Here is a 12,079-nt window from a genome sequence, read left to right on the forward strand (position 1 = left end):
GAGGTTACTGCAAGATAGGCTTTATGCTCCAGAATCTCACATGCTAATAAAGAAGAATGTTGTATATCTACGTATCTCTATCTTCTATCTATAGCAAAGTGTGCTAGTGCAGCAATTAAAGTACATAATAAGCCCTGCATTAAGGTGCTTGACTCAGAGTGGAAGTAAAATAAGGATTTGGGGAAATAATAACACAGAGATTTATTAAGAGCATTCTGAGAACCAGGTGATGTGATAAACTTTACATAGTATAGTTTTGCCCTCTGGGATTCCCTATGCTTCTTAGAATAGAGCCTTATGGGCATGAGATTCCTCTAGAGCACAGATGAGCTAAAGGGACTGTTTTAGATGATACTTAGACTGAGAGATAACAATAGAATAGGTAGAATTAGGGTTCTGACTAGAGAGCACTCATTGTGGTGCTGGAAATCCATCAATAAATATTAAAGAGAGAGAGAGAGAGAAAAAACTTCCTTCACGAAGCTTACCTTCTAGCAGAGACAGTTTATGTCATTGTTTTAACATCAGGTCCCATCCACCAAGAGGAATTTGGCAATGTTTATGGTGAGTCAATCATCTTTATTGTTGGTTTCAATGACAACACACAGGAAAAGTTGTTTGATTCTGAATCTTCTGTCCCTCAGGTAGGAACTGATTAAAAGCAGAGGGCCTATAGGGACTTCCCTAGTGGCACTTCTAGGGAGGAAGTCTAAGAATCCGCCTGCCAATGCAGGGGACATGGGTTTGATCCCTGGTTCAGGAAGATCCCACATGCTGTGGAGCAATTAAGCCCGTGCGCCACAACTACTGAGCCTGTGCTCTAGAGCCCGTGCTTGACAACAAAGAGAAGCCACCGCAATGAGATGCCCGCGCACCGCAACAAAGAGTAGTCCCCGCTCGCCACAACTAGAGAGCCCGCGCACAGCACCGAAGACCCAATGCAGCCAAATATTAAAAAATAAATAAAATAAATAAAATTTAAAAAAAAAAGCAAAGGGCCTACCTAACCATATATGTGGACACAAAGAATGTAGTCACTGGTCCATGTGTTTTTATTATTTTTTAAAATTTTTCAGACACTACAAATGTATTCTGTAATCTCCTTTCATCTGTATTAAAATATGTTGATGAGATAGTTGAAGAATTATTTGCCCTGCTAGAGTGTCCTAAGTATTTCCCACTTTCCAACTTGGAATTGCTCAAGATAATCTTGAGAAGTCAAGGAAAAATGAGCACATTTCAACAAAACTCTATCAGAACTGAAATGGCTCTGGCTTATCTAAACCACAGCATTATCATGTCCATTTTAGGATACCAAATGCCATCAAGCCATCTAAGATAGTGATGCCGTACATCTACCTTAGCATCCACTGTCATAAGAACAACGTGTTATTCAGTCATCCAAGATTTATGCTAAGTAATAGGGATACAATTGTGGAAAAAGAACACAACAGCAATGACAACGAAACCTGCCTAAATAGGAGGCATTCTGAGATATCTTTCCCCTGCCATGTGGTTACACTAATGGCCTTTAAATATAATTCTTTCCTGGTTCTGAATTATCGTATAGTAATAACAAAAATCACTCAAGTCAGAAAGCCTTGATTCCAGTATCTCCTTTGCTCTTCTCAAACAATGTGACTGCAGGCAAATCTTTTTCTTACTTTAGACTTGTCTTTTTGGAATTGTAACATTAGGAGTTGGGGCAATGACTTCTCCAGTTATTTCAAGTTACTTAACTGTAATTCTTAATTAAACATAAGAAAGAAGGGCAGAATTAGACGGATTTCAGAGACAAATTGTGTATCAAGAGGAAGAATTACATATTTCCCAGACTTGTAATCAACAAGATGACTTAAAATCAAGGTTTATATTTAAAAAAAAAATCAAAGCAGATAAGGTAAAAATAACTGTTTCTTTAATTATTAGAGCTAAAAAAAATTATATATTTAGAGGAAAGATAAACTTTAGGGACTCAGGAGAGCTTTTACTTAAACCCATGAGCAAGATACTTTCATCCCTCTTACCAGTCTTTTTTCATTTTCATTTCCAGAGTTTTCTCTCACTGCTAAATGGTGATACCAGTTCTTGCCATTTACTGTTCAGAAAAGTGGATAGGATCAGTGGGATGATATTTATCAAGTGCTTTGAGCTCCCTGGAAGGTAGGTCTATATAAATATCATATACTGTACTCAATTATACAGAAAAGAATTGCCCCAGACTTCAAATTCTTCAGGGACTTACCCACATAATGGAATCTGTCTCAATGAAATTGAGATTAATGAAAAATAAGTGCAATTGGAAAGTTTGTAGTGTGTCATACCTAGGTTCTACCTGCACCAATAAAACATGGCTTTCATATCCACACTGTTTTTACAAGCAGAAGTGAATAGCAGTGCCTTTGGTTAGTTTGTCTTATGACATTAGGTCACTAGTATATCCATTTTTAATAGAATGAGCAAAATTAAAATATGGTTCTTTACGTACAGTTTGGAGTAAAATAATGCGACTAGTAACCAGTCCAAGTGAGTTGTCTCCTTTTAAAAAAACAAAAATTAATCAATTTTATCTATTCTAAAGTCTCACAAGATGCTATATATTTAAGACATCGATTAATTAATTAAGCTAATATCAACTGAGTATAGGTTTCTGTTATTTACTAAGCATGCCCTGCTAAACAAGAAATAGATGGCCTCTGCCCACATTGAATTCTTAAACCATGTAATACATGTAGTCAAATGGGAAATGAGAATAGGTTTTTTTTCCTCATAACCTGAGCACCTTAAAGGGTGTACATATAATAGGAATGAGTCCACCAGGATCTTGGAAGGAATGAGCAAGTTCTCCTAAACTTTAAAGGTCACACGAGAGAAATGTATGACAAGAGACATAAAAGAATTTAACATTTAATCAGAACAGATCCTGAAAGGGTTAGGTCAAGCTTGCAAAGATGCTCTATTAGAGCTAACGCAATAGCTTTTGTCTCAGATTTATCTGGAGCAGTATTTGATTGACTGCGTTTCCAAATCTGTAGCTAAAGAACACAAGAATTTGCATGAAATACAAATAAGAATGGGAGAAGCACATTATGCAATTTAAGGAGAGGCATGGAGAGGCACAGAGTGACCTTCACATTCCATTTAGATTATAGAACCTCATGGCAAATTCTCTTGTTTTCTAAATTAATGTAATTCTCTAGTCCATTCCTCTGAGAGCAGCTACTTTTTTGTTTCCCAGAGCATCAGATGAAAAGGGGATTAAGGAACTACAGAATAAAGACAACTTTGTTGTGAGCTAAAAATGCCCTCAGAGGAATGATGCATGGTACCCAAGAAGGAGCAAGGAATTGAAGGTTTCTTCCTTTTGAAATAATGGCTAGCTCTGTGGAGACTGAAAAAGACTGACAAATCATTTTCCTGCTGGAAGAAAAGAAATATAAGTGCATGACTGATTTGGTGACATTCATTTAAAATTTATTCATGGAATTATTCAATCATTTATTCAACAAATAGATATTGAGAACTTACAAGCAAGGCACTGTTGCAAATTCTGGAGGTAAAGTTTTTAGAACAATAGACAAGACTCCTGTTCACATGTATTTTTCTTTCTGGACAGTAAAAAGACATTACACAGGAAAACAAATGAATAAGGCAATTTAAACTGGTGGTAAGTTCTATAAAGGAAATAAATTAAAAGAGTGTAACATTTGGAACTATTTTGTATGGAGCGGTCAGAAAAGCCTCTCTGGGGAAATGGTCTAAGAATGACAAGAATGAGCCCATGAACATCTGGAGACAGAACCTTTCTCACAAAGGAACAGCAAGTGCAAAGGTCCTAAGGCAGGTGACATTTGGTTAGATCAGAAGTCCACTCAAGGCCAGTGTGACAGAGTCCAGTGAGCAAAGGAGACAGCTGTCTGAAGTGGAGACTGAGAGTGGAGCAGAGGCCAAGCAATAGGGGAATTTAGAATTTGAAAAGTGGTTTCCACGTTTTTAAAATTTTTTTTATTAACGTGTGGTAGGCAGAATAATGGCCCAAGGATGGCTATGGCTTAATCCCTTGCACCTGTGAATGTGTTACTTTACAGGACAAAGGGGAATTAAGGTTACTAATCAGCTGACCTTGAAATAGGGAGTTTAACCTGCATTACATAGGTGGGCTCAAGTAATCATGAGGGGCTTTAAAAGTAGAAGTAGAAGGCAGAAGAGTCAGTGTCAGAGTGATGGCATTTGACAAAGACTTGATATTCCATTGCTGACTCTGAAGATGGAAAGAGTCCAAGACCCAAGTAATGCAGGCAACCTCTAGAAGCTGGAAAAAGCAAGGAAACAGATTCTCCCCTAGAGTTTCCAGAAAGGATACAGTTTGGCTGACACCTGGATTTTAGCACAGTGAGACTCATTTTAAACTTCTGAGCTCCAGAACTATAAGATAATAAGTTTGTGTTACTTTAAATCACCGATTTCGTTACAGAAGCAATACGAAGCTAATATAAAGCCAAAGGAAAATTTTAAGTCAAGGAGAAGCTTAATTTCATTTAAGTGTTAACATGTCATTCTGACTGCTCCTTGAAAAATAAATTATAAGGATGCAAAAGTAGCAAGGACAATTAGGAGGCTACTGCAGTAGACCACATGCAGACATAATGGGGTAGAAGCACTAGAGAAAAAACAAGAAAAAAACTTCAGACAGATTTTTGAACTACAACAACTCAACACTTTTTGAGGAAATGGAGTTTGGTGAGGAAAAACAGAGACATCGAGACTATACTTTGGAATGAAACATTTGGGGGAATGAGGGAACTATATTCTGAATCTAAGACAACAGAGGGAAGAATTTAAGTGAAAAATTTAGATGTATTAACTTTGAGATGCAAGTTTAAATATTTTGAATTTAGTATAGAGATTAGGGCAATAAAAATAAATGCGCTAGTATTCTTCCTAAAGATACTTTTGTGACATGGTACTGAATTAAATCACATATGGGAGAGACTATTGGGACTCTTCGTTGGATTCCTGAGTACTCACATATCTTCAGTTAGTGGAACAACGAGATGGGATTCACACGTATGGCTGTTAAGATTTCCAAACTCTGTAATACTATGGCTTTTTCTTTCAGGTTCAAGTCTTCTAAATACTCACTGATTATCTCTATTCCTTCTTCTCCTGGAATATGAAAAGATAAACTGAGAGGTTTAATAGGGTATACACTTAAGCCTTTGTTTTTCTTTCTTGGTGGAAATTCCGTAACTTTCAAGGTAGAATCATGAGGACAGTCTTGAAGGATGCATGGTCTGAGCCCTTGTTCTAGACAAATGGACTTGGTATTCTAGTTGCAGATTTGGAAGTCTAGAGTGAATGTGGGTATAGAGAAGTTCAGAACGGATGCATTGTATGAAGTAAGGGGGCATGTGACAGAACCTTTAATGGAAGATTGAGTAATTTATAAAATGCATTAATTCAAAGAGGTTAAGCAAATTGAAATGTAAGAATTAGGCAGTAAAATAGAAACTAGAGAATAAAGGTCGGGATGCAAATTAAATCAATAGGTCATAGAGATATTCCCTGAAACACTGGACTAGGACTCTCAACCTCTTTAAAGTTAAGACTACCTTCCTATATGGTAATATAGAATGGACTAAGAAATAAAATGATGAGACTCCCAAGAAAAGATGCCTGATCTTAAGATTTTACCATGGACTAACCTTGCCTGTGTTTTACTCTGTTATTGTGGTCTTGCTTTCTGTGATTGTCTCTGAATTCCTGAACATGACATTTTGCATCCAGAACACAGACATTATTTCACCCTCTCCTTATTTATTTCAAATCCATAAAGTGATTGCAAAATTCCTTTGTATTTTTAAATTTATAATGTAATATATATGTTATATATTGTATATATAACACATACATATGTTTATTGAACTATAGCTGACTTACAATATTATATTAGTTCCAAGTGTACAACACAGTGATTGAATATTTTTGAAGATTATACTCCATATAAAGTTATTAAAAATATTGGCTATACTCCCTACATTATATCCTTGTATCTTGTTTACTTTGTACCTAGTAGTTTGTATCTTTTAACATTTGTTCATCTATCTTGCCCTTGCTCCAAACCCTCTCTGCACTGGTAACCACTAGTTTGTTTTCTCTATTTGTGAGTCTGTTTCTGTTTTGTTATAGTCATTCCTTTGTTTTATATTTTAGATTCCAAATATAAGTGATAACATACAGCATTTATCTTTCCTTGTTTGACTTATTTCACTAAGTGTAATACCCTCCAGGTCCATCCATGTTGTTGCAAATGGCAAAATTTTCATTCTTTTTTATGGCTGAGTAATATTCTGTTGTATATGTATTCCACATCTTCTTTATCCATTCATCTGTTGATGGACATTTAGGTTGCTTCAATATCTTGGCTATTGTAAATAATGCTGCTATGAACATTGGGCTGCACATATTTTCTCAAATTACTGTTTTCATTTTCTTTGGACATATACCTAGGAGTGGAATCGCTATATCATATGGTAGTTCTATTTTTAATTTTTTGAGGAATCTCCATACATTTTTTCCATAGTGGTTGTACCAGTTTCCATTCCTGCCAACAGTGTACTAATGTTCTTTTTCTCCACATCCTTGCCAACACTTGTTATTTCTTGTCTTTTTGAGGATGGCCATTCTGACAGTTGTGAGGTTATATCTCATTGTGGTTTTGATTTGCATATCCCTGATGATTATTTATGGAGCCACAAAAGACCCTGAATAGACAAAGTAATCTTGAGAAAAAAAGAATAAAGCTGCAAATATCATGCTCCTGGACTTCAGACTAAACTACAAAGCTACAGTGATCAAAACATCTTGGTGTTTTGTGACCACCTAGAGGGGTGGGATAGGGAGGGTGGGAGAGAGATGCAAGAGGGAGGAGAGACGGGGATATATGTATATGTATAGCTGATTCACTTTCTTATAAAGCAGAAACTAACACACCATAGTAAAGCAATTATACTCCAATGAAGAAGTTAAAAAAAAAAAAACAGTAATGTAATGGCACAAAAACAGACACATAGATCAATGGAACAAAACAGTTAGTCCAGAAATAAACCCACACACATATGGTCAATTGATCTGCAACAAAGGAGGCAAGGATACACAATGGGGAAAAGATAGACTCTTCAGTAAGTGGCATTGGGAAAACTGAACAGCTGCATGTAAAAGAATGAAGTTAGAACATTTTCTCACACCATATACAAAAACAAACGCAAAATTGATTAAAGACCTAAATATAAGACCTTTAACAATTAAATTCCTATAAAAAAACAAAACAGTACACCCTTTGACATAGGTCTCAGCAATATTTTTTTGGCTCTATCTCCCCAAGCAACGAAAACAAGAGCAAAAATGAAAAAAATTGTACCTAGTAAAACTTAAAAGTTTTTGCACATTGAAGGAAACCATCAACAAAATGAAAATACAACCTACTGAGTGGGAGAAAATATTTGTAAATGACATTACTGTTAATGTTTAATAACCAAAATAAAAAGAACTTACACAACTCAGTATCAGTAAAACAAACAACCTGATTTAAAATAATGGACAGAGGAACTGAATAGGCATTTTTCCAAAGAAGATATACAGATGGCCAATAAGCACATGAAAAGATGCTCAGAATTCCTTTGTATTTGAGTACCAACATGGAGCCATAATGATGTGTCCAAATAAGATAGAAGCATTGGCAATGTTACTGTGATTGAGGTTCTAGATCAACTGGTGTATAAATCATGGTTCTCCAGAGAAATAAGATCAACAGGAGAAAAACGCGCGCACACACACACACACACAGATTTATTATAAGAAATTAGCTAATGTGAATATGGAAGCTTGAAACTCTTGAGATCTGTAAGATGAATCAGCAAGCTGGACACCCAGGAGAACTGATGATTCAAGTTTGAGTTCAACAAAGGCCTGAGAAATGGTGTAGTACCAGTCTAAAGGGCAGCAGCTTGAGACTCAAGAAGAGAAAATGCTTCAATTTGAGTCCAAAGGAAAGAAAAAAATCCAATGCCCTAGTTCAAAGGCAATCAGACAGGAAGAATTCTCTTACTTGGGGGAAGGTCACACTTTTTGTTCTATTCAGGTTTTCACCTGACTGATTGAAGGCCACCTACTTTAAACAGGGCAATTTGCTTTATTCAGTCTACGATTTAAATGTTAATCTCATCCAAAGAACTCTCACAGGCACACCCAAAATAATGTTGACTCAATATCTGGGCACCCTATGGCCCGGTCAAGTTGACACACAAAATTAATCATCACACATGCAGGGTGCTAAAAAACCAGCCAAGACAATAGAAAAGAGTAATGGAAGGGAATTGGGCAGGTATTAGTCCAAATAAATTCAGAGACAATAGCCAATGCCCAGAGTGCAACTTTCACCTGTTTGCAGTTTGTAGTGCAGAAACAGTATTTAAGAGTGTAGTGTCTGGGATCAGGCAGATATGATTTCAAATGTTAGTAGACTTACTTAATAGTGCTGTGATATTGGGCATTTAGTAAACAACTCTGAAGCATGTTTTCCCTATATGTAAAATGGGAAATGTACTAATATCTGCCTCGTGAGATTATTAGAATAAATATGATAATATATGTAAAGCACTCAGAACATTAATAACATAAATCTGAAAAACAAATTTTCAGATGTCGTTAACATTTGTATCATTACCATTATTTGAATGAACAGACTGGATCTCTTAGAAACCCTCAGGATGAAAGAGAAATCCACTTCATCAAATACCTTCTCATCACTGGACTTATTTTCATTTTAAAGGATTTTCTCACATATTTCTTCTCCTTTTAGAAATTGTACGATTTGTAGAAATCAATAGTCTACAACAAACAGATATCACCAAAACACTACAGCTCACATAGTGCTGCAAAGCTCAGCTGATCCTCCCAGCATTTATTATGTATCTGATTGAGTGGGGTAAGTAATCCTCTTATTACGTTTAAAATTAAAGTAACTGCTTTGGTCTGATAATGTCACAGAAGGTTTTATAGCACAGGAAGGGCATGAGCTGCTTTTGATGGAGACTGATATCACAGGATGGGAGAGAATTAGAAGTGGTATTTCCCATGTCTTTGTTCATGGTCTACTAAGTAATGATTTTCTTATATCATAGGGTATCCATTTCTCTTTATCCTAAATGAGAAATTTAGTAGAAATACAAAATGAAAGGTTTTTTAAAAATCAATTGTTTCTGACCAATGTTATACATTTTCACTGACCTTATCCTTATCTTCAAATAGTGGCATTTGCTGCATTCTTACTGGGGTAGAGGCCATGAACAGGTTTATTACAACGCTGGGACACCCCCAGAGAGTTGGCATGTGGGTGTTGCAGTCCAAAGATCTACTAGCAAAAAGAAGTCTGGGGAGACTGTCATTATCCAATGGCTTCTAGAGAGTACTTGCCTTGGCAAATCAGTAGTGAGTTATCTAGGTGGGATTTGGCAAAAATAAATGCTCTGAGCAATGCAGTAGAATACAGAGTTAGGAGACAGGCTCTGGAGTCATATAGCTTAAGGGTCCCATGCTGGATTGGGCTTGAAACAGTTACTTAACAATTCGTGTGTTAGTTAATCTCACGCATAGTAAATTTCCTCATAGGTGTACTTTGCATATTTCAGATCACTTCAATAAAACAATGTATGTAAAGTGCCTGACAATTATTGTTAACCTTTTTTATTTCGTAGAACATCCTTACACATTTGTTTTCACTAGGGAGTAGAAACTCACATCTTAGATTGTAGAACAGACAGGCTTGCTCATGATGCCATCACTCTGTTTTCTTTGGTCTGAGGATTCCAGGCAGTATGGCCGAATTTGGAATAACCCAACCAAGGGAATTCAGTAGCCACTTTTTTCTTACAGTGTTAAAAGTTTATCATAGACCAAGTGAGCATGGAAGCATCAGAGACAGAGACTATGACTATGACTCCTGGAAAATGCCAAGCTACAAACTTCTCTCCTTGGCTGTCCAGGCAAATAAAGCTTCTTGAAGAACAGATGGAAGAAATCCATACAGACTGTTCTTTTCATATGCTTTTGGGTAGGGTTGAGGGAGGGTTTTTACTTCAGTCATTGGCTTAGGAGTCAGATAGAGATGGGATACCAGATAAGTTTGAACTATTTCTGGACCACCGTAAAAGGAACTCTTATGACTGAAACCAAGCAGGATCCTGTGGGGTCTTCCTCGGGACAGAAGCCCCACCCCCCAACCCCATGCCCCCTGCCTCTCTTGTTTGTAGGAAACCTTTAGCCTCCCAGTCCTTCCCTTTGTTCCAAAGACCAAATTTAATCAGAGAAATGAGAAAATGCAGAAACAAAGGAAAATAGTCAAGCAAGACAAAATAATAATAGTTTAGCTGTAAAACAAAGTCAAGGACCCTTAGTTCCTCCTCAAGGGCTATAGATTATATCCTGAGCCATATTCTTGAGTTGCTCTGCAGATACGAAAACTTCCACTCGGTTGAAGAAGTTAACTGCATGCTGCCCATCTGCAGGTTGACCCCAGACCAGTTGGAACCAGAAGGTTGATGATTGAGATTTCCAAAATACCACCCAGTTACCTCATCACTAATCAATCAGAAGGATGTCCATATGCTGATCACGCACCCCGTGACCCTCTCCCTTCACTTTGCCTTTAAAAACACTTCCCTGAAAGCCATCAGGGAATTAGGGTCTTTTGAGCATGGGCTGCCCATTCTCCTTGCTTGGTCCTGTGTTGGATGCCTTGCAATAAATGCTGTGCTTTCCTTCACCACAACCCAGTGTCAGTAGATCGGCTTTACTGCACATGGGCAAGAGGACCCAAGTTTGTTTCTGTAACATGATGACCATTTCAAACACGTGAAACATTATGCAAAAATGAATACACTTATATGTAAAAGATTAAGAAGCGAAATCAATACCTAAGTAGTTGCAAATGATTAGGATAGCAAAATGCAAATAGGAAAGGTATTTTAGGGAGATTCAATCTGAAGAACAAAAAGCAGAACATTCTGGCATTTGCTATTCATTATTGATGATTGACAAATTTATAAACAGACATTTTAAATGTCAAAATTCAGACAGCAGCCCACAGTTAACAGAAATCTTTAGAGATCAAAGTCCTTTGCCTCCAAGGCCTACTTTCTGCTCACAGTACCTTTTCCTCATCAACTAAAGCAAAAGCAGGCCAGTGGAAAGGGACCACCTCTGTCACATTTCTCAGCTTCCTGGCTTCCTACCTGCTCAGGAAGGACCCTGCAGCCTAAGGCTCACTCCATTTCCTAAGTTGGTGTCTTCTGTAGGGCGAGAATAGCACGAGCTACAACTCCATGCAATGCTACAACCCGAAGCTGTTCCCCACACACCTGATGTCCAGCTTATTGTGGATAAATCCTGGGCAGTCCTGGACTCTCAGACACTTAAGATTTCCTTAAGATTCCTTATCACCCAGGCTTTTACAACAGAAATGGTGTTGATCTGATTGCATCAACACATTTCTGCTCCTCAAAAAAATTCAAAGTTGAACCTGAAACCCAGCATATTAATCTGGTATCCTGACATCTTGCCAATTTTCTACTGTCTCCTTGGAATCTGCTTCACCTCCCCGAGAAAGCTATTGCAGTCCCGAAGGGAGTGAAGTCACAAGCTAGAGCCCATACTCAGCAATGCTCCTCACCTGCTTTAGAGCAGTAAACAGCTAATTGTAGCTGATTAAACATTAAAAGCATGAAGATGTCACATTAGGGTTAATTTTAATTTTATTTTCCTGAAGTCTTCATAAGGACAGCCAGAACAAAAATGCTAAATCTTACCTTGGAATTCAAAAGACACCACACAGGTATAATACAAGAGCAATGGGAATACAAAAGGAAAAATAGCACAGATATTATGAACTGCTATAGAGTTGAGATGAAATGTAGAATGTGGACAAGTAGTGTTTCTGCTTCCTGAATCCCCCACCCCCAATAACCATGAGAATGGTAGGATGTGCAGTGACATGCTCTGCATGTTTGAGGTGGTGCTGGGA

The sequence above is a fragment of the Balaenoptera ricei genome, chromosome 5, assembly GCF_028023285.1.
Source record: "Balaenoptera ricei isolate mBalRic1 chromosome 5, mBalRic1.hap2, whole genome shotgun sequence".
Taxonomy (NCBI): domain Eukaryota; kingdom Metazoa; phylum Chordata; class Mammalia; order Artiodactyla; family Balaenopteridae; genus Balaenoptera; species Balaenoptera ricei.